This window comes from Ornithorhynchus anatinus, chromosome X2 (genome assembly GCF_004115215.2).
Source record: "Ornithorhynchus anatinus isolate Pmale09 chromosome X2, mOrnAna1.pri.v4, whole genome shotgun sequence".
NCBI classification, from domain to species: domain Eukaryota; kingdom Metazoa; phylum Chordata; class Mammalia; order Monotremata; family Ornithorhynchidae; genus Ornithorhynchus; species Ornithorhynchus anatinus.
The window spans coordinates 14817709-14842251 of record NC_041750.1 but is presented as its reverse complement, the minus strand read 5'-3'; the positions used below and the strand labels follow the sequence as shown (position 1 = coordinate 14842251).

At 44.3% G+C, this 24543-nt stretch overlaps 1 protein-coding gene and 1 non-coding gene across 2 annotated transcripts in view; one reads left to right on the top strand and one right to left on the bottom strand.

The window, feature by feature from the left end:
• Window positions 1-24543, bottom strand: part of WWOX (WW domain containing oxidoreductase) — a 1106560-nt gene that overhangs the window by 283949 nt on the left and 798068 nt on the right. The window lies entirely within an intron of this gene.
• LOC114807483 lies at window positions 1704-1841 on the top strand. Its single transcript, XR_003755544.1, has one exon. It is a non-coding gene; the product is annotated as a small nucleolar RNA SNORA7 (small nucleolar RNA).

The window sequence follows — 24543 nt, the reverse complement described above, 5'->3', positions numbered from 1 at the left end:
CCCAGTACATGCTCAATCAATACGACTGATTGATTGATTAAAGTGCAAGGTGACACAGAAGGGAGTGGGAGAAGAGGAAATCAAGGCCTAGTCAGGGAAGGCCTCTTGGAGGAGATGTGCCTTCAACAAGGTTTTGTAGGTGGGGAGACTAATTGTCAGATATGAAAAGCAAGGGTGTTCCAGGCCAGAAGCAGGACGTGGGTGAGAGGTCGGCGGTAAGATAGACGAGATGGAGGTAGAGTGAGCAGGTTGGCATTAGAAGAGCAAAGTGCAGGCTGGGTTGTAGTAGGAGAGTAGCGAGGTGAGGTGGGAGGGGGCATCGTGATTGAGTGCTTAAAAGGTGATGGTGAGGAGTTTCTGTTTGATGCAGAGGGATATGGGCAACCACTGGAATTTCTTGAGGAGTGGGGAAAGAAGGACTGAACGATTTTATAGAAAAATGACCTGGCAGCAGAGTGAAGTAAGGCCTGGAGTGAGGAGAGACAGGAGGCGGGGAGGTCAGCGAGGAGGGTGATGCAATGATCAAGGCGGGATAGGATAAGTGCTTGGATTAACACGGTGGCAGTTTGGATGGAGAGAAAAGGGTGGATTTTAGTGATGCGGTGAAGAGGATTTAGTCAGATTTCGAATATGTGAATGAATATGAATGAGAGAGATGAGTCGAGGATCGCACCAAGGTTATGGCTTGTGAGACAGGAAGGATGGTGGTGCTGTCTACAGTGACAGGAAAGCCAAGGGGAGGACAGGTATTTGGTGGGAAGATAAGGAGTTCAGTTTTGGACGTGTTAAGTTTGAGGTGTCGGTGGGACATCCAAGAAGAGATATCCTGAAGGCAGGAGGCAATACCAGACCGCAGAGAAGGAGAGAGATCAGGGTTGGAGTTGGAGATTAGGGAATCATCTGCATAGAAATGGTAGTTGGAGTCATGAGTTTTCCAAGGGAGTGGGCGCAGATGGAGAACAGAAGAGGACCCAGACCTGAACCTTGAGGGACTCTCACAGTTAGGGTGTGGGAGGCAGAGGAGGAGCCCACGAAAGAGACTGAGAATGAGCAGCCAGAGAGATAAGAAGAGAACCAGGAAAGGATGACAGTGTCAGTGAGGCCAAGGTCTTTCCAGGAGAAAGGGGTGGTCGACAGTGTCCAAGGCAGCTCAGAGGTCAAATTAGATTAGGATGGAGCATGGGCCATTGGATTTGACAAGAAGGAGATCATTTGTGACCTTTGGGAGGGCAGTTTCTTTGTAGCGAAAGGGGCAGAAGCCAGATTGGAGAGGGTCGAGGAGAGAATTGGAGGAGAGGAAGTGGAGACAGCAGGTGTAGACAAGTCGCTCAAGGAGTTTGGAAAGGAATGGTAGGAGGGAGATGAGGTGATAACTGGAGGGATCAAGGGGGTCAAGGGATTTTTTTTTTAAGTATAGGGGAGACACGAGCATGTTTGAAAGCAGTGAGGAAAAAGAGCATGGTCCTGGGAGTCAGGAGACTTGGGTTCTGATCCTGGCTCTGCTGTGAGACCTTGGGAAAGTCATGTAACTTCTCTGGGCCTCAGTTTCCTCGTCTGCAAAAACAGGCCTTAAACCTTGAGCCCCATGTGGGACAGGGACTTTATCCAATTTATCTCGACTCTGCCCCAGCTCTGTAGTACTGTGCTTGTCACACAGTAAGGACTTAAGAAGGACCACAATTATTATATTATATTATCAGGAGCCCCTCTCAGGATTGCACCTGGAGAGTTTACAGTACGCTACCAGCCTCAGCTACGGGAGGGAGAGTCAAACAGAGGCCTACCTATTCCATTCCTAGCTTGGGCAGTGGCTAGAGAGTGGAAGGTGATCTCCTACAAGCCGAAACTAACCTGTGCTGGGCAGCAGCAGCACGGGAGAGAGTCGAGGGTGGAGACTCAAGTTTAGTGTACCGAAGAAGGTGATGATAAACCACTTCCATATTTTTACCAAGAAAACTCTATAGATACTCTACCAGAACAATTGCAGATGGAGATGGGGCCTTCTGGGAGAGATGTGTTCGTGGAGTCGCTGTGGGTCGGCGACGACTCGACAGCATAAGACAAGACGAGATTATTATCAGGAAGGTAGGCTGGAAGTGAAAAATTCTAACAGGAACATACAAGTAGGAATGGCAGTGAGTGGACATTGTGCCGAGGGGGGAGGGTGAGAGACGGAAGAACGGATTGGGATAGGAAGACAGGGGAAACTCCACAGGGAAGAGACCCCAGTGCCAAGGAAAAGGTTTGCTGGGCAAATGACTGGGTGGGGAGGTGAGGAGCAGACAAGGCGGGAAGCCAGATTCCTCTGTCCTCTCCCCGTAGAGGTGGTACCCGGGAATCCCAAAGTCCCTTGGCCAACCAGTTCAAAAGCCTTGGTAAGTCAGGAAGGGGAAAGAGCCCGCATACCTACAGGGAGAGAGGTGTCCATCTGTCCACTCCCCTCACCCCCATCCAAGAAAGTCTCAACCCCAGAGGTCATTAATCAATCAATCATATTCACTGTTCACATATTCACTGTTCACATATTCACGTATTCTAGACTGTGAGGCCTTTGGTAGGTAGGGATTGTCTCTACCTGTTGCCGAATTGTACTTCCCCGAGAGCTTACTACAGTGCTCTGTACACAGTAAGTGCTCAATAAATACGATTGAATGAACGAATGAATTCACTGAGCACTCACTGGGTGCAGAAAACTGTACTCAGCACTTGGGAGAAGACAATATAACAAAGTTGATGATCGTTAGTGCGAACCATACCTGGGAAATACATGTGGCTCTCGGGGTGATCAGTCATTCAGTCAATCACTCAATAGCATATACTGAGCACTTATTGTGGGCGCAGTAAGCAATTAATCAGTCAGTAAGTAGCCACTGACTGATTGACTGACTGCAGAGCATCGAACTTCGGAGATGAGGGGGCAACAGAGCTGGTAATAATAATAATAATAATGATGGCCTTTCTTAAGCGCCTACTATGTGCAGAGCACTATTCTATCCGCTGGGGAAGATACAAGGTAATGAGGTTGTCCCACGTGGGGCTCACGGTCTTCATCCCCTTTTTACAGGTGAGGTAACTGAGGCACAGAGAAGTCAAGTGACTTGCCCAAAGTCACACAGCTGATCAGTGGTGGAGCCGGGATTAGAACCCACGACCTCTGACTCCCAAGCCCACGTTCCTTCCACTAAGCCACACTGCTTCTCTAAGGTAAGGTAGACATGATTCCTACCCACAGGGAGCTTACAGTCTAGAGGGGGAGACAGATAATGAAATAACTTACAGATAGGGGAAATGGCAGGGTACAGGGATTTGTACATAAGTGCTGGGGGGAACGAGGGTGGTTCATTCATTCAGTCGCATTTATTGAGCGCTTACTGTGTGCAGAGCACTGTACTAAGAGGTTGGAAAGTACTATACAGCAAATGTCAAATGTCAGACGTCAACGCGCTTAAGGGGTGCACACCCAGGGGCAGAGGTGATGAAGAAGAGAGGAAATTGGTGCAGGGCAGAGCCAGTGTGGGAGTGGAATAGGCAATTTTCCCACCAGAATGTCCGTTCTGGGACTCATTATGCTGTCTTGGCATCCATTAGATCTCCTGCACCACCCCAGCCCAAAGTGGGATCCTGACGGGCCCTGCCAGACGCCTTTTGGACAGCAACAAGCAACCCTCAGAAGTGTAACCTTCCTATTTTAAAAGAGCAGCGTGACTTAGCGGAAAAAGCCCGAGCTTGGGAATCAGAGATCGTGAGTTCTAATCCTGGCTCTGCCATTTGTCAGCTGTGTGACTTTGGGCAAGTCACTTCATTTCTCTGTGCCTCAGTGACCTCATCTGGAAAATGGGGATGAAGACTGTGAGCCCCACGTGGGACAAACTGATTATCCTGTATCCACTCCAGCGCTTAGAACAGTGCTTGGCACACAGTAAGCACTTAACAAATACCAGCATTATTATTATGAGAAGCAGCGTAGCTCAGTGGAAAGAGCACGGGCTTGGGAGTCAGAGGTCATGGGTTCGAATTCCAGCTCTGCCACTTGTCAGCTGGGTGACTGTGAGCAAGTCACTTAACTTCTCTGTGCCTCAGTTACCTCATCTGTAAAATGGGGATTAAGACTGTGAGCCTCATGTGGTACAAACTGATTACCCTGTATCCACCCCAGCGCTTAGAACAGTGCTCTGCACATAGTAAGCGCTTAACAAATACCAACATTATTATTATTTAATGCGGGATATCTGGGCATATTCAGTTAATTTTACATGTGCATATTGTCCTGGGGCAAAACAGATAGAAATGTACTCTTGATTTATTCCTAGATAAAAGATAGATGAATGACAAAAGATCCTTCATGTATTTACTCTGATTTCTGAATAAATATGTGTTCTTACAACGTGTATGCTCCTTTGTGTTCTTTTTGAACTAAAAGAATTGACTTTACCTGTAGGACTGAAAATGGCCACATCAGTCACTCTACAGACACACTCCTAAATGCGGTTTTCTAAAAATACTTGAAAATATTGAAAGGCCCCTTAGGTTTTTTGTCTTAAAAAACCGCTACTGCATTCTGCCTTACAGTCTAAACCGGTATTGGAGAGTACCTAAGTGTTATTATATTTTCAAGCATTCATAATCATGGAAGTTAACATTTTAAGGCCAGGGCCTGGTTAAGAAAATGGAAAACATATTTGAAAGAACATTAATTTTGATATGCTAACATGGGAAACTATAGTGTTTGCTCTGGGGAAGGCCCTGGTTTTATTATAAAGAATAATCAACAAATATTTTTTTCAGCTCTCTTTGGTTAAAATACCTCTGAAAAACCTGAAATCCGACCACTTGTTTCCCACAGTAGTTCTTCTCCATCTCAGTGAATACAGATTTACATAGCTACACACACACACACACACACACACACACACACACACGCTTTCTCATCATCAGGACATTACCAAAAATGTTTTCTATTTTGGTTCAATTGTAAAAATAGAATTAGTTTGAATGTCCCTAATTTTTATTTTCCTCAAAGATTGAAATATATAATCAAAACCTGGCATTTTTTCCATGCTTGGACAGAATGCTTGAGCATCGATTTAGGATTTTTTTTTTCTTATGGTATTTGTTAAGCGCTTACTATGTGCCGGGCACTGTACTAAGCACTCGGGTAGATAATCGGGTTGGAGACAGTCCCTGTCCCACATGGGACTCACAGTGTCAATCTCCATTTTGCAGATGAGGGAACTGAGGCACAGAGAAGTGGAGTGCCTTGCGCCAGGTCCCACAGCAGACAAGTGACAGATCCGGGATTAGAACCTGGGGCCCTCTGATTCCCAGGCCCATGCTCTATCACCAGGCCATGCTGCTTCAGAAAGAGTTCAAAATTATAGTTTCTTAACAGAAATGCAAGACGGAGGAATGGGATGACACAAATAATAACAAATAATAAATAATCACAACTGCCTGTCCTGAGAGTTTCAAATTTGTCAGATAACAGTATTACCATCATCCCTGTTTGGGCTCAGTGAAAAAGACAAAGAGAGATAGAACATCTAGACCATTATCAGTTTATAGCTACTGATTCAAGGGGGAGCTAATCCTACTAACAGCAATTTCTTGTTCATAGTTGATATTGCTCATTTGACATTTTACTGAGATCTGAGGCAAGCCTCGCTATTGAATTGTGAATGGTTTTTTACTCATGGTGTGAACTTTTTAAACACATGCTTAGTTAAAAGGGTGCTTGACTACAAAAAACCACAGGATCAAAGCTTAGAAGAATTGCTAGTCCAACTTTACCATCTCAATGTGTCTGGGTGGCAGTAACTCTGCAGAGTTACTGCATCGATGAACAAAAAGGAGTCCTAAGTTAATTTTAGTAAAGATTTCAAGGACTACTAGAAAACCTAAAAACTTTCAAGTGAATGTCGTCTAAACTCTGCTTGGTTAAGAAAAAAAAAACTTAAAGCGGCTGATAATCTGGCATCTCTTATTTCTTATAATTGGGTAAACCCATATATTTTGAGAAAAAAATATCTGAAAAATCTTTCAAACCTTGAAATGTGGTTTTGAAAAACGGATATTACACATTAGCATACCTAATATGTAAGTTCAATATGGAAACAATTCACCCAAACCATTTCTGTTTTCATAACACTACCGAGATAAAACACCACTCTCCAGAACACTCATAAGTTCTCGTAAGCAGATGGTAGTTTGGCATGACTGGAAAACCAGGTTTTAGGCCGCAACCCTGAGAAGCGTAGGTCCTGAGCACTTTGGTATGCTTTCATTTTGGTCACATTTTGGTTTAGTTTCTGAACAGTATGTTATTTGGATGTTTGTGTGGAACTACCTATAAGATGATACCATGGAAATGATCCCATAATTAGATAAATTCTGAGAATTACACTACAAACGCCGTCCACATTTAGTCATCAATTTCTAAAAACATCTGTAGTATGGAAAATTGAAGATTTTCTTGAGGTCTAAAGGTCAATTGCATGTTGTAAACAACATTTGGTATGCATGTGACTTCAGCTATGTCTTCCTCATTCTCATGTCTGATTTTATACTCCTTTCATGTGGCCTTTGATTCTCCTGCAGTGCTTTCCATAGCATCCCTCACCCTGAAAGAACTGTACAAGTGTGAGATCTAAAACTGGTCTTTGGGGCATATGAATCAATTGTTTCAAAGAGGAGTTGTTTTAAGAATTAGCATTAAGATCAAACACACATGCACACGCACACCAATCAACTACATAGCCAGGAATTGAGTGCAGATGAGAGCTCTGTAGGTCTAAGTTAAATCTACTGTGGAATGAAAACAATCATTAAAGAATGAAGATTCCAGGACTTCATTGTCCACTTGCTCAGCGATAAGAATGCCTAACTGCTTTCGATCAGTAGCTCCATTTCTTTAGAATTCATCCTCTCCTCGGCTGGAGTAAGCTACAGGCCGTGGACTTCATTAATAATAATCATAATCATAATAATATGGTATTTGTTAAGCGCTTACTATGTTCTATACTATACTAAGCCCCAGGGTGGATACAAGCAAATGGGGTTGGACACAGTCCCTGTTCCACATGGGGCTCAAAGTCTCAATCCCTATTTTACAGATGAGGACACCGAGGCACAGAGAAGTTAAGTGATTTGCCCACGATCACACAGCAGACAGGTGGCGGAGCTGGGATTAGAACCCATTACCTTCTGGCTTCCAGGTCCATGCTCTATTCACTACGCCATGCTGCTTCTTAGAGCATTGGACTGAGAGTCAGAGGATCTGGGTTCTAATCCCAGGTTCACCACTGGTCTGCTGCGTAACATTAGGCCAGTCACTTCACTTCTCTGTGCCTCAGTTTCCTCACATATAAAAAACAATGGGGATTAAATACCCGTAGATCGTAAGCCCCACATGGAACAGGGACTGTGTCTGACCTGATTATCTTGTCTCTACTCAAGTGTTTAGTACAGTGCTTAGCACATAGTAAGCACTTAAATACCACAAGTATTATTATTGGATGCTTCCAAATCTAAAATTTATACTTCAAATTGCTGAGGAGTTTCAAATGATATGTCTACTAGATTTGATGATGATGATAATTGTGGTGATTGTTAAGCACTTGCTATGGGCCAGGCACTGTTCTAAGTGCCGGGGTAGATAATAATAATAATAATGATAATGGTATTTGTTAAGCACTTAGTATGTGCCAAACACTGTTTTAAGCACTTGGGTAGATACAAGATAATCAGGTTGTTCCACATGGGGCTCATAGTCTTGATCCCCATTTTACAGATGAGGTAACTGAGGCACAGAGAAGTTAAGTGGCTTGCCCAAGGTCACACAGCAGACAAGTGGTAGAGCCAGGATTAGAACCCAGGTCCTCTGACTCCCAAGCCCATGTTCTTTCCACTAAGCCACGCTGCTTAATCAGGTTGCCCACAGTCCCTGTCCCGCATGGGGCTCACAGTCTTAATCCCCATTTTACAGATGAGATAACTGAAGCACAGAGAAAGTGAAGTGACTTGTCCAAGGTCATATAGGAGACATGTGGCAGAGCCAGGATTAGAACCCAGCTCCTTGTCACTCCCAGACCCGTGCTGAAAGAATGAACGAATACAACATTCGAGGAGTAAAGCCATTCTAAGGTGTTTCTAATTACCTTTATAATAAACGGCATGAAAAAACACCAGAGAAAAATATTTCGGATGCTTGTCGAACAAAACGTTGGCATCGCTGTATCAGTCGCTCCTCAAATTACAAGACGAGCATATAAAACTTCCTGTCGTAGAACTATGAAGCTGGATGACAGAAGACTCATTACTTAAGTGGGTCTATTGGGTCTGTGTGGACCAAGGTGAAAATGAGAGAAGAGTAGGGTTCCAAACCATTAAACAGTAAAGACGGGGGGCATCTTTCCAGAGCACAGCAGTGTGAGAAGCAGTGTGGCCTAGTAGACAGAACATGGGCCTAGGAGTCAGAAGGACCTGGGTTCTAGTCCCGGCTCCACCACTTGTCTGTTGAGTGACCTTGAGCAAGTAACTCAACTCCTCTGTGCCTCAGTTACCTCATCTGTAAAATGTGGATTAGGACTGTGAGTCCCGTTTGGGACAGACAGGGACTGTGTCCAACCTTAGATACGGGGTACTTTGTATCTACCCCGACGCTTAGAACGGTGACTGGTACATAGTAGTTGCTTAACAAATGCCATAAAATCAAAAGCTCCCACAAGGAGCCATACTGAACTCACTGAAGTATTGATCAGGCTCTAGATGGACAGCCCCAGTTAAATAGACCTTTCCACGGTGAAGAATATCGGTAACCAGACGGAAAAAATAATTTAACAGAAGTCAAAAAATCAAAAGTGATCTGAGCAGAACAAACAGTTTAAAAAGCACAATCTCACAAGAAGATCACCCCAGCAGATAGACCAGTCTAGCAATGAGGAGAGTTATGTGGCAAGGACTGCTCTAAGCACCGCGTAGATACAAGTTGAGCAGGTCAGACACAGTCCCTTCCCTACACGGGGATCAGAGTCGAAGGAGAGGGGAGAACAGGCACTGAATCCCCATTTTAATAATAATAATAATAATGTTGGTATTTGTTAAGCGATTACTATGTGCAGAGCACTGTTCTAAGCGCTGGGGTAGACACAGGGGAATCAGGTTGTCCCACGTGGGGCTCACAGTCTTAATCCCCATTTTACAGATGAGGGAACTGAGGCACAGAGAAGTTAAGTGACTTGCCCACAGTCACACAGCTGACAAGTGGCAGAGCTGGGATTCGAACTCATGAGCCCTGACTCCAAAGCCCATGCTCTTTCCACTGCGCCACGCTGCTTCTCGTGAGGGAATTTTACAGGTGAGGGAACTGAGGCACGAAGGAGTTAAGTGATTTGCCCAAGGTCACACAGCAGGCCACATGCAGAGCTGGGTTTAGATTCCAGGTCCTCTGGCTCCTAGGCCCAGGCTCGTTCCACTAGGCCGCCCCGGGCAGGGTTACCAGCCCTTCTGAATTTCTGCGGTGGTCTCTCTCCCTCCTTCCCTGCCTCCCCCCTTCCCTTAATCCCTTCCTCTCCCCTTCATTCCCCATCTGTCTAGGAGTTCCCAATCAGCTAGTCCCTCTTGCAGCCACAGCAATCTATCTATCCATTATGGAACATCCCCTCCAAACCCCCAAGGGAAGCTACTTGGAGAAAATAGGTATGCACATTGCCGCAAATGTATATTACAAAGAGCAGGCCAGACTCAAAGAGGAAACTCTAAAGTTAATGACAGAAACTGAAGAAATTAGAATTCCAAGTCTTCAAAGATGATGCTGCTAACTGAAATTCCATGCTCAGAGTCATACCCACAGAAGGAATAGAGAGCCATTAAACAGTATTCTGCTTATTATTTGGCTACCAGGTTGCCTAAACGCCCCCCCAAACACACATTCCTCTTATCGTTTTCCTCTCTCTGTACATGCCTTAAGAAAAGGTGTAAACATGACATTAAGAATCATTAGTGAACTTTCAGGAGCTGAGGGTCTCTCTTTGCCAATTTAATAAAGAAAGATGCTACACCACACAGACAGGATAGCCGCTAATGATGGGCAACAGCTCGATATTTTATGCCATTTTTAAAAACTTTCAGTAACTGAAGGTATTCTCACATTAATTCTCAGCATCAATTATTGACAGAGAATTTAATTTAAAGGCAACTAGTCAGTTACCTAGGGGTAGCATCTTAAATAATTTATAATTGCTGCATGGGTGCAATCATATTGTTATTGATTATGATCAAGTCACCCACCAATACAGCATGACTTATGCTAATTAATTTAAGTGATATCTCCTTTTTAACTCTTCACGTAATAGGAACTCATGTAAATAATGCCAGGAAGGGCATTTTTTTGCATCCATGTTATTAATTCATGTACAGATGGCAAGGGGAAAAATAATAAAGTGATGGAAATGGAAAAAATACAGAAATGTTAAGATAATAATCTAAAACCTGATACAGACATACCCCAAGTTATATCCAACCCACAGTACGAAAATCCAGAGGTTTGTCCCCCATGAAATGCTTATGTAGTTCAGCATCCTGGGAAGCCTACTGCCAAAGTCACGTCCAGTCATGTCTGATAAATCAGTTCTCTTCCCTCTCACTTCTCCCCTGCACTGCTCAGTTCTCGGCTCTCCACACTCCAGACTCTCCGGACCGCCAGATGCCTGGGTCCAGCCCTACCGCCTTGACTCAAGTGGAAGGGAGTTAGCTTGGTTTTACCCAGTTATCTCCCAATATCCCCATTTTTTGTGGGCTCTGTGGGGTACAGCTGTAAGAATACATAAGGGGAAAAAAGATGAAAATCTCAATATTTGAAGTAGTAATAATCAAAATGATGGTACTTGTTAAGCGCTTATTATGTGCCAAGCACTGTTGTAAGCACTGGGGTAGATACAAGGTAATCAGCTTGGACACAGTCCCTTTCCCACATGGGGCCCACATTCTTATTCCCGTTTTACAGATGAGGTAACTGAGGCATAGAGAAGTGATTTGCCTAAGGTCACACAGCAGACATGTGGCAGATCTGGGATTAGAACCCCCGTCCTTCTGAATTCCAGGCCCAGGCTCTATCCCCTAAGCCACTCTGCTTCTCTTGAAGTATTGAAACAATTATCCAAAATAATTTTAGTTTTGAGGGGGGGAAGCATTGGGTTTTCCTGTCTAGACCGTAAGCCCCTAGGAGACAGGGATAATAGAGATAATATAGAGATGATAGAGAAGCAGTGTGATCCAGTGTAAAAATGCATGGGCCTGTGTGCCTCAGTTTCCTCAACTGTAAAATGGGGATTTCATGCGTGTCCCTGCTCCAAGCCCCATGTGGGACAGAGACTGAGCCAGAACTAATTAACTTGTATCTACTCCAGTGCTTAGGACAGTGGTTGACACAGAGTAAGTGTTTAAGAAATATAATAATAAGAATAATAATAATAATACTGTGCCAAACACTCTTCTAAGCACTGGAGTAGATATAGATTAATCCCACATTGGGCTCACCGTCTAAGTAGCGCGGCTCAGTGGAAAGAGCACGGACTTAGGAGTCAGAGGTCGTAGGGTCTAATCCCGGCTCCGCCACCTGTCAGCTGTGTGACTTTGGGCAAGTCACTTAACTTCTCGGGCCCTCAGTTACCTCATCTGTAAAATGGGGATTAAGATTGTGAGCCTCACGTGGGACAACCTGATGACCCTGTGTCTACCCCAGCACTTAGAACAGTGCTCTGCACATAGTAAGCGCTTAACAAATACCAACATTATTATTATTATTATTAAGTAGGAGGGAGAATGGGTGATGAATTCCCATTTTACAGATTAAGAAACTGAGGCCCAGAGAAGTTAAGAGACTTGCCCAAACTCACACAGCAGACAAGTGGGCAAGGTGGAATTATAACCCAGGTCCCTAACTCCCAGAGCTCCTTCCAACAGACCACGCTGATCCCCATGTCTACTCATTCTATTGTACAGTTGGAAGCACTCAGTAACGTGCAGCACCAGGCATTGTAGGTGCTCAATAAATACTACTAAGTGATTTTATAGACTCTAAAAATGACTTTTAAATACATTTTGTAATGAAATTATTGAATTTGGTTCTTTTCTACTTGGAGGGTGATATGAATTGACTCTTCAGAGTTTCCTAAGGGCTAACGAAGTTAAAATAGACAGAAATGACCACTCCGGTCTAATTTCAAAACTATGCTGCCCCTAGTCCATATCCCCAAACCCACCCTTCGGAAGAGGGGAGATGGAGGGAGTAGGAGAAACGGTTCTAAGTAATGGACTGGTTCCTCAATACCTACAGCTGAAACACACTTGCATTCATTTAGGTCAGTTAAGAAGCATCGGATTAAAATGTGCCTTTGAAGAATGAGTTCTATTAAGTTCTTCCTTCATACCTAGGAGAAGAAAGCACCTAGTCAAAAATCGTTTCTTCGGAACCAGGAGGAGGCTCTCTTGCCAGGAGTTATAGTCCCACAACAGGAAACACAAAAAAGCGGGGGCCTAGCGTTAATCCAAAAATATGAGTACCTCTCTGTTTCCGCCAGAACGAGGGGGAAATCACTGTTTTTGAAGTCGATGGGGAGGGGCCAGAAACTCATAGCAAGCCCCTTTGGAAGAGAAAGAGAGTGCAGTGGCTGGTGAGAGCTGGGAGCTTAAATAAAAGCTTACACTTCTACATTTCGTTAACCCATCAATTAATCAATGGTATTTATACGAGCACTTACTGTGTGCTGAGCGCTCTACTAGGGTTGAGAGAGTACAACAGAGTAAACATCATCCCTGTCTGCAAGGAGGAGACAGACTTTTATCCACATTACAGGCAGGGAAGGTAAGGGACGTAAGGATGATATTTATATAAGGGCCGTGGAGAGGGGGTGAGTATCTGAGTTTTAGGGGATACAGATTCAAGGGCATAGGTGATGCATAAGGAAAGGAAAGTAGGATGGGGAGAGGAGACACTCGTTAGGGAAGGCTTCCAGGAGGAAGTGTATTAACATGCACTACGAGTTTCAATGTAAAAATTATTTTAATGTTTCATTTCAGAGCTCAGTTGTAGTTTAAGACAGCATGTGGGCATAGTTATACTACGGCAAATAATATGTATTCCGGGTCACTTCTGGCAAGATTTAACAAGAGACAAAACAAAGAATTACCGGTAATGGGACTCGAATCTATATACTGGAAAAAAAGATATCCGACATTAAGAAGTTATAGTGAGTCAAGATGGTTTGGGGATTTCTAGCCCAATGTACAGGATGAAACATTACATGAACTAGTAGCTTTCTCCCAGGTGCAAATCAATAGGTTGATTTCGTGGCAAAAATTGGGGAATCTAAGTTTTTAGGTGAAAAAGGTGATAAGCAAAATCTGCAAAGTGGCAAACAGGCACTGCCTCTCTTATTTCTGTCAAACCCTCCCACGCTAGCCAAATGACTGATGTGAAAGTGTTTTGGAAAGTAAAACTATTAAGCATTCAAGATGCTGTTACATCACAACACCAAGCAACCAACGGTGTGCATGCAAACCAACACAGATTCCCATCAGACTGAAAAATAAACAGAATTGAGACTCAGAAGTTGGAACATGAATTTTAGGGCCCCGACATCCAGCTGTTTGCTTCATTGGCCGGCTGCCACGTTTTGCAAAAGAGAATGAGGAAAACAGAACTAAAGGGAATTTACAAAGAAAAGAAAACAAAATCAGATATATTTTAATCAACAGAACCAGGTGCTATGAATGCTAAAAATTTAAGGAATTGGTGGATGGTAGTGCCTAATACCTAGCTGTTATTTTTGAAACCACTTAGTAGTCCCTGAGGCATGGGAAAGGGCAAATGTTGAACCATCTTTTAATAGGAGGGAAAGGAAGACTTCAGTTAACAACAGATGGGTTAGTTTACATTAATTCCTGGGAAGACACTGGAGCAAATGAGAAATAAATCGATTTGCAGCACCTAAAAATAACAATAATTGCATTTTTTAAGTGTTCCCCAGGTGCCAAGTCCCATACAAAGCCCTGGGGCAGATACATGATAATCGGATAAGGCACCATCCCTGTTCCATAAGGAGCTCACAGTCTAAGAGGGAGGGGGGAAGAGGTATTGCACCTCCATTTTACAGATGATAAAACTGAGGCACAGAGAAGTTAAATGACTTGCCCAAGGCCACACAGCAGACAAGTGGCAGAATGGGGATTAGAACCCAAGGCCCGAGGGCCTTGCTCTCTATTAGGCCATACTGGGCTTAGAAGAATACCATATTCTTGGAAGAAACCAACTCGGCTTTATGAAGAAATAATCACACCAGCCACATCTGAGAAGCAGCGTGGACTAGTGGATGGAGCCCAGGCCTGGGAATCAGAAGGGCCTGGGTTCTAATCCTGGATCTGCCACTTGTCCACTTTGTGACCTTGGGCAAGTGACTTAACTCAGTTCTCTCATCTGCAAAATGGGGATGAAGAATGTGAGCCCCATGCGGGACGTGGACTGCGTCCACCCTGATTATCCTGTACCTACCCCAGTGCTAATAACAGTGACTGGCACATAGTAAGCCCTTTACCAATACATGAAAAAAGTTTGATTTTCCTCTAGGATAGAGTGACAGCCAAATAGACAAAAGTAGAAGGAATGGGTGAAATGTATCTAATAATAATAATAATTGTGCTATTCGTTAAGCACACTTATCATGTGCTAGTCACCATACTAAGCGCTGGGGTGGAGACAAGCAAGTCTGGTCGGACACAGTCCCTGTCCCGCATGGGACTCACAGCCTTAATCCCCATTTTACAGATGAGGGAACTGAGGCCCAGATGAGTGAAATGACTTGCCCAAGACTACCCAGCAGACAAGTGGCAGAGTCAGGATTAGAACCTCTGACCTTCTGTCTCCCAGGCCTGGGCTCTATCCACAACACCATGCTGCTTCTCTAAACACCAGTTCTAAACTATATCTGAACTTCAGTTCTACCTGCCCTCCTCGTGGAAAAGCTGGGAACGTCTGTTAGGTGAGTGCCCAGCTGGCTGAAGGGCGATTCCCGAGGAGTAGTCATCAAAGGCTCTGTGGCAAATTGTAGGGTGCAAGGTGAAATTGGAACGAGGTATTTTCAATTTTACTATTGATGACCTGGTGAGGCATCAGGTGAATGCTCATCAAATTTGCAGCTGGTGATAAATTAGGTCAGCCAGATCGCCAAGGTAGTCCCACTAAAACAGGATGAAACTCACTAAGCAAAAGTCAACAACCCAAATGCACGATGGGGAAAGTCCCCATCTCCTCACCCCAGCCCCAGCTATGGGAATGGAGACAGGAAAACAGGGGGGCAACAGCCATTAGTCTGGGCACAGCTGCCAGTGCTGAAGCACCACCCCTTCACTCCCTTTTCCCTGCCTGGTTGGGACTGGGACTGAGAAGTGGGGAGGGGTGGGCCAAAACGAAGGACCGAGCAATCTGGTCGGCAATGGCTGTCGCTACCAAGAAAGTTAAAAGGAACAAGCACTGGTGTGCAGGGGTGCGGAAACAGGGGAAGGGAGGGATGAATCCATTGACTAAATTTATTGAGCACTAATCATGTGCAGAGCACGGTACTAAGGATGTGGGAGAGTACAATATAACCGAGTTGGTAGGCATGGTCCCTGCCCACAGCTAGCTTACAGTCTAGAGGGGGAGACTGAATATGAATTTGGGGAAAGGGTCGGGAAAGTCCCTAGGGAAAAAAAGAGGGGAATAAAGAAGGGGATGGGGACAGGGACAAGAATTTACAGGGTAGCTTTTACTTACCTATAATGCCCAGTCATCATCTTGGGGCTGGCTCAGTCAACGTATTTGTTGAGCGCTTACTGTGTGCAGAGCACTATACTAAACGCTTGGAAAGTATAGTAGAGGAGTAAAGACAGACAATCCCTGCCCACAGAGGGGCTCCACAGTCTAGAGGGGGGAGACACACATCAATATAAGGAAACAGGCATCAATATAAATATTCATTCATTCATTCATTCAATAGTATTTATTGAGAGCTTACTATTTGCAGAGCACTGTATTAAGTGCTTGGAATGTACAATTCGGCAACAGATAGAGACAATCCCTGCCCAGTGATGGGCTAACAGTCTAAATGGGGGAGACAGATATCTATAAATAGAGTTACAGATATATACCTATATATATACGTGCTGTGGGGCGGGAAGAGGGGAGGAAGGGCAAAGGGAGAGAGTCGTGGTGATGCAGAAGGGAGCTGAGGAAAAGTGGAGCTTAGTCTGGGAATGCTTTTTAAAGGTGCGCCTTCAGTAGGGCTTTGAAGGGGTTCAAAGTGATCGAGTGGTTGGCGGATTTGAGGAGGGCGTTCCAGGCCAGGGGTCGGTGGCTAGACAGGTGAGATGGAGGCACAGTGAGAAGTTTCGCACCAGAGGAGAGGAGTGTGTGGGCTGGGATGTAGAAGGAGAGAAGGGAGGTGAGGTAGGAGGGGGCGAGGTGATGGAGAGCTTTGAAGCCAATAGGGAGGAGTTTCTGTTTGATATAGAGGTGGATAGGCAACCACTGGAGATTTTTGAGGAGGGGGGTAGCATGCTCTGAACATTTCTGTAGAAAGATTATCTGGGCAGTGGAGTGAAGTAAGGACTGAAGTAGGGAGAGGCAGGAGGTTGGGAGGTCAGAAAAGAGGCTGAGGCAGTAATCCAGTCAGGATAGGATGAGTGACTGTACTAACGTGGTAGTGGGTTTGGATGGAGAGAAAAGAGTGGATCATAACGATGTTGTGAAGGTGAGACAGACAAGATTCCAACTGCTTATATGTCCGGGTGAGATGCACCCCAGGATTGAGTCATTCACAAATGCACCCATAGTTTTTCAGAACACACGATGGTCATACTGTGGGGTAAGTCTTTATACACGCTGCAGGGATGGGGACTGTGGCTTTTACTTCTATTGCATTTTTCCCAAATGCTTTGTACAATAGGCATTTACTACTGATCTAGAGTCATTCATTCATTCAGTCGTATTTATTAATAATAATAATAATAATAATAATGTTGGTATTTGTTAAGCGCTTACTATGTGCCGAGCACTGTTCTAAGTGCTGGGGTAGACACAGGGGAATCAGGTTGTCCCACGTGGGGCTCACAGTCTTAATCCCCATTTTACAGATGAGGGAACTGAGGCACAGAGAAGTTAAGTGACTTGCCCACAGTCACACAGCCGACAAGTGGCAGAGCTGGGATTCGAACTCATGAGCCCTGACTCCAAAGCCCGTGCTCTTTCCACTAAGCCACAGCGCTTACCATATGCAGAGCACTGTGCTAAGTGCTTGGAAAGTACAATTCGGCAACAGAGACAATCCCTACCCAACAATGGGCTCACAGTCTAGAAGGGGAAGACAGACAACCAAACAAAACAAGTAGACAGGCATCAATACCATCAAAATAAATAGAATTATAGATATATACACATCATTAATAAAATAGAGTAATAAATATGTACAAATATACACAAGTACTGCGGGGAGGGGAAGGGGGTAGAGAAGAGGGAGGAAGTAGGGGCTATGGGGAGGGGAGGAGGAGCAAAGGAAAAGGAGGGGCTCAGTCTGGGAAGGCCTCCTGGAGGAGATGAGCTCTCAGTAAGGCTTTGAAGAGGGGAAGACAGCTAGTTTGGCAGATGTGAGGAGGGAGGGCATTCCAGGCCAGAGGTAGGACGTGGGTCAGGCGTCGATGGTGGGACAGGTGAGAACGAGGCACAGTGAGGAGGTTAGCGGCAGAGGAGTGGAGTGTGAGGGCTGGGCTGTATAAGGAGAGAAGGGAGATGAGATAGGAGGGGGCAAGGTGATGGAGAGCTTTGAAACCAAGAGTGAGGAGTTTTTGCTTCACGTGAAGGTTGATAGGAAACCACTGGAGATTTCTGAGGAGGCGAATGACATGCCCAGAGCGCTTCTGTAGAAAGATGATCTGGGTAGCAGAGTGAAGTATAGACGGAGCGGGGAGAGACAGGAGGATGGGAGATGAGAAAGGAGGCTGATGCAGTAATCCAGTCGGGATACGATGAGGGATTGTACTAACGTGGTAGTGGATGGGATGGAGAGGAAAGGGAGGATATTGGTGATGTTGTGAATGTGAGACTGGCAGGTTTTGGTGACAGACTGGATGCGTGGGATCAAGGAGAGAGCAGAGTCAAGAATGATACCAAGGTTGCAGGTTCGTGAGACGGGAAGGGTGGAAGTGCCATCCACAGTGAGGGGAAAGTCAGGGAGAGGACAGGGTTTGGGAGGGAAGATAAGGAGCTCAGTCTTGGACATGTTGAGTTTTAGGTGGCAGGCGGACAGCCCGGTGAAGATAACCTGAAGGCAGGAGAAGCAGCGTGGCTCAGTGGAAAGAGCCCGGGTTTGGGAGTCAAAAGTCATGGGTTCTAATTTCAGCTCCACCGCTTGGCAGCTGTGTGACCTTGGGCAAGTCACTTAATTTCTCTGTGCCTCAGTTACCTCATCTGTAAAGTGGAGCTGAAGACTGTGAGCCCTATGTGGTACAACCTGATTGCCTTGTATCTGCCCCAGCGCTTAGAACAGTGCTTGGCACATAGTAAGCGCTTAAATACCAACATCATCATCGGCATAGGAGCCTGGATGGAGGGAGAGAGAACAGGGGAGGAGATGTAGATTTGGGTGTCATCTGCGTAGAGATGATAGTTGAAAGCTGTGGGAGCGAATGAGTTCACTAAGGGAGCGAGTAGAGATGGAAAACAGAAGGGGGCCAAGAACTGACCCCTGAGGAGCCCCTACAGTTAGGGGACGGGGCAGGGAGGAGGAGCCCACGAAGGAGACCGAGATGTTGTCTGCTGGTTTTGAACTACTGCCCTGAAGCTTCTATATGTGTTCCCTCCTCCTAGTGTTGTGGGATTTGGTGAACAATAATTCTAGGTTCGCCCCGCCACTTTCTTCATGATTTTGTAACCTCTCAGGCCGAGTCTTTCCAGACTAAAGAGAACTATTTCTGTCTAGTCTCATAAAGAAACACCTCCATTTCCCTGATCATCTCGATTGCCCTTCTCTAGCTTTAGCATATTTTTTCTGAGAAGCAGCAACCAGAACTGCATGCAGCATGTGTACCAAGGTCAAAAACTATGCCTTTTGTTTGGCTTTCTCTTTCTTTCCTCATGTTATCCAAGCTAGATTACTGAAAACAAAATATTCTTAGGGCCACGTTTGCTGCCATTTTCAGCAGAGATGGGGTGAATTCATTTATCACGGAGAGGGGAAATCATTTCTTTCCCTAAGACAGGCATTCCTTTAGGTAGATCAGAGGGGAAGGGGAAGAAGCTGACTGTACTATATGCTTCTCGTGCCATACCTTGAATTGTATACAGAGAGGCTTCCTGTCTCCAAAGTTGTCAGTTAGCACTATTCATTATCTTAAATTCTCCTCACGGCATTAAGCTCCAAACCACCAGAACAATAAATAAATGGCTTGTAGAGATGTTTCCTAGGGTGCTATCATTAGAATTTAGGCATTTTATATGAAAAAATTCCATTTCAGGAAACTTCTGCTTAATTCAGTCATATTTGCTGAAGTGAGTTTCCATTGCAGTTTTAGCAAAAAGAGAGAGAGAGAGGGACTCCAAAATTGCTGAATACCTCGCTTGCGTTAAGTATTTTATGCAGGCATCAGCATCTTTAAGGAGCTCACCTTTTAAAAGGAGCCGGCTTTTTGTTGTAAATGGCACTGACACTACAACAAGAAAGTTCATTTCACAAAGATGATTCATTAAGAAATAAAATATTCATGGCTGACAGCTTGAAGGATCGCCATACAGTTTTATTCTAATGCACCTGTCCTCTTTGTCAAGTCCAATATGGGATGTCATATCGCAAAAGTTTTATTTAGAAATTGTTTGTCAGAGTGAGCTTTCTAATGTGAATGAAAAATTCATCCCCTCATTAAGAAGATTTTACATGAAATGTCCAGGATTTTCAATGAACACCAGGACATGGACCAATTACTGTTAAACACTTAAAGAGACAGTGTCCTAGCTCACTCAGCAAAACACTTAATTGCAAAAATATGGAGACCTCAATATCCATATTAAAGGAAAGGAAATTTCTGTTTGGGGAATTTCTTCTTTTATGGCTTCTGAATAAAACACATTGAGGTTGACGAAGACAAACAGTTTAGAGCCCATGTGTATATACCCTTTGAATATTTTTGGCATATTTATACACTCAGGTGTGGGTGAATGAACACGTGATGAAATAAGTTTAAAATCATTACCCAAGTCTAAAAACTAAAATGATCAAAATGCTGCAAATAAAAGTAGTTTTGATACATCCACTCCTAAAAACTGCTTGACAATTTGTCTCCTTCCCTTCCTACCTACCTACATAAATTAAGAGAAAAATGATATTCTATTCATGAAAATATCAAACAGGTGCTTTATGGCTCAAAAAGAAGTTTGGAGAGCAAGAAAGCTAAGGTAGATGAAAATGGAATTGTGTTGTACCAAAAATCAGGAAGAATCCATGAGGGAATTGCTTGTATAATGAAATTGCATTTTATAGCTATGACAATGGATTAAGTTGACAGTGAAGTTCCTCCTGACATACAATCTAATTCAGCTTCATCTGTAGCAAAAATAGTTCCCATCCCCAAACCCAGAGCACATTATTTAGGTACTGTATTGGCTATATTTGGCTAGTCTGTCGTTTCCAATTCCAGGGAGTCTCAAGACTCACAATATGAAGCCCAGGAAATTGTAGACTTGAAAGATTTTGTATTTTACTTCAAATTGCAGTTCCTTTGCTGGATCAGTCTGGGGACAGGAACACCTCACCTTCCCCTACGGTGGACCTCTCAGTATTTGGAAGACAATTATGCTTCCTGAGAACAGTTCGGTACCTACGAAATCTTCCAGGAACCTTTTGGGGATGGGATCGGAGCCTCCTGGGCCTTATTTTTTGCTCTACCATCTACTTAGTGGGTGATTTTGATTTAAACCTGCAAGATCCTTTTTCTTTAAGATACACAGAGGGACTGGTTAAGGTATTTGAGGCTCTTGTACAAAATCAAGATATAAAGATAAATAGTATTAAGCCTGGTCAAATCAACATTGCATGCCTATGTAATACACAAGTAAACGCTCCTTCAGTAAGCAAAACTAACCAATAAAACAAAATGTGATTTCTGTCAAGAAACCTAATGTCAAGAGTCTATTCGGTAATATTTTGTTCGTAGTCTTCTGCTACAAGAGACATTAATTCATTGACTTTTCCTTGTTAAAAAAAATCCCATAAATTTTCTAGTTTAACTCGAGCAAACTGCAACCTGTTCAAATAAATAAGAGGCTTATTTTTTTTCCAGGATTTTTGCTAGCAATACTGTGTTAGAATGCATATCCAATATATTTTTCACCATTTGCCCATAATTAGTTTCACTGGGAAAAGCTTGAAGAACTATTTTCCTGCTTTTAAATTCATAATTTTGGTTCAAGAATACAGGATAAGATGTTTAGACAGAGTGAAAAGTATTTTCTAACAAATCAATATTAATTTATCTGACTTATGGTCTCAAGAGCCACAAACTGTTCTTGTACTAAGCTGACAGGAAAGATTTTATCCTGACCAAGTGTTATTCAAATATTTATATGATGGGATAATTTAGAAAAGAAAATACAGATTAAAGTAGAAAAGTATTTTTTCCAGCTCTTCTATCCTATTATAAACGGCAAGAGTTCGAAAAAGGTGGAGTGGAAATCTGCAGCTTACTTCCCTATATGCCACCTTCTTGGGACTGTCCTAGGGGAAATAATGAGACCTTCAAGGATGGCTGTAGGTGACTTGGAAAATGCCTTCTCCTCCCTCACCCATCCTCTATTCTTCACAACTCATCCCAAAGGCTAATGGGTGAGCCCATATATGCCGTGACTGAACCTGAGGGATTCTCCTGGTTCAGTCCAGATATTAGGGGTGAGTCGGCCCCAAGGTACCCAGTGTTTCCTGAGGGGGCACTCCCAGACCAAGGGAATGCTGGTAACTGTCCAGTTCAAAGTCTTCCTGGGAGGTACTGTCTGGAGATGGCCCTGGGTGACAATTCATTCAATCACATTTATTGAGCGCTGATTGTGTGCAGAGCTCTGTACCAAGCGCTTAACTCCTGGGAAGGTGGATCAACTCTTGGGCTACTCTACTGGTTTGGGGCAACAGAATGCCCCATCTCAATTAATTGTGATCACTTTCTCCAACCCTGAACCCCACTAAAACCAGTGGTCCTTAAGCATTCTTACATCTTATATCTTCAGTGATGTCAATGCCATGTTGCCCTAGGTTTCACCCTTCCAACAATCGGGATTTTGCCTAGCTGCTGTCATGCAGGCTGGCCGGGGAAGATGCTAAGTGGTTGCTGAGTGAGTCAGTGGCTCCTTAATCTACCCCCTCTTGGAACCCTATAACAGCACCTCACAGAGCACATGCCCTGGGGTGACTCAAGATCACATACATTGGGAGTGGTAGGATGCCAGTCTCTGGGGACAGGAGGAGCGAGGAGGAGAGTTTGAAGGTCAAGCAGGGAAGTAGCACTACCTCCTGGAAAGAGCACAGGCCTGGAACTTAGAGGACCTGAATTAAATCCTGGTTCCACCGCTAGTCTGCTACTTGACCTTGGGCAAGTCAGTTAATCTCTCTGTGCCTCTGTTCAATCATCGGCAAAATGGAGATCCGATACCTATTCTCCCTCCTAGACTTTGAGGCCCTTGAGGGACCTGATTATCTTGTATCAAACCTAGCACTTAGTACAGTGCTTGGCACATTTTAAGTGCTTAACAAATACCATGATCATTATTATTATTATTATTATTATGTGCTTAATAATGTGCTCTGGACTCAGTAGGCCCTCAAATAGCACTGGTGCACTGTCCAACTTCCTATGTTAATGTGAGATCCACCGAAGGTGCATCTGTTTTCTCAAGGAGTTTCATAAACGTCACCTAAGAGTCACACTTCAATCAGTCAATCAGAAGTATTTAATGAGCACCTACTGTTTGCAGAGCACTGTAGTAAGCACTTGAAAGAGTACAGAAGAGTTAGTAGACATGAACGCTGCCCTCAAAGAGCGTACAATTGGCTTCACTGACACTGTTCTATCCTGGTTCTCCTACCTGTGTGGCTGCTGCTTCTCAGACTCTTTCATGGGCTTCTCCTCTGCCTCCCACCTTCTAAATGTGGGAGTTCCTCAAAGCTCAGGTCTGCATCTCCTTCTCGACTCCTTCTACGCCCACTCCCTTGGAGAACTCATTCACACCCACGGCTTAAACTACCATCTCCATGCGGATCATTCCCAAATCTAGCTCTCCAGCCTTTATCTCTCCTCTACAGGCTCGTGTTGCCTCCTGCCTTCAGGATGTCCCACTGACACCTCAAAGTTAACGTGTCCAAAACAGAACTCTTCATCTCCCCACCCAAACCCTGTCTTCCCTGTGACTTTCCCATCACTGTAGACAGCACCACCATCCTCCCTGTCTCACAAGCCCATAACCTCAGTGCTATCCTTGACTCATCTCTATGATGCAACCCACATATTCAATATGTTACCAAATCCTGTTGGTTCAACCTTCACAACATCACTAAAATCCACCCTTTCCTCTCCATCCAAATTACTACCACGTGAATCCAAGCACTTATCCTAGCCTGCCTGGTCTTGTTGCTGATATCCCCGTCTTCTGTCTCTCCCCAGTGCAGTCCATAATTCACTCTGCTACCTGATCATTTTTTCTATCGAAACATTCAGTCCATGTTTCGCCACTCCTCAAGAAGTTCCAGTGTTTGCCCATCTACCTCTGCATCAAACAGAAACTCCTCTACCTTCGGCTTTAAAGCACTACATCACCTTGCCTCCTCCTACCTTACCTCCCTAATTTCCTACTACAATCCAGCCTGCACACTTAGATCCTCTAATTCCAACCTACTCACTGTACCTCGATCTCGTCTACCTCACCGCCAACCTCTCACCCACATCCTGCCTCTGGCCTGGAACTTCCTACTATTCCATATCCAACAGACCTCCACTCTCCCCATCTTCAAAGCCTTATTGAAGGCACATCTCCTCCAAGAGGCCTTCCCTGACTAGGCCCTCATTTCCTCTTCTCCCACTCCCTTCTGCATCGCCCTTGCATTTGGATTTTCACCTTTTATTCACTGCACCCTCAGCCCCGCAGCACTTAGGTACATATGTGTAATTGATTCATTTCTATTAATGCCTTTCTCCCCCTCTAGACTGTAAGCTCATTGTGGGCAGGGGATGTGTCTATCAACTCTTTTCTATTGTACTCTCTTCCAAGAGCACACAGTAAGCTCTCAATAAATATGACTGATTAATTAATTTACTGAGCACTTGCTCCTTGTGGGATACTCTACTAAGCACTTACAATAAAATTGGTAAATCTAATCCCTGCCCACAAGAAGGGAGGTGAAATTGAGGTAAAAGGAGAAGGAGTAGCTTAGCGGGTGGATTTGTGCATCAAGAGAGGAATGTTTGGATAGCAGGGGCAAGTGG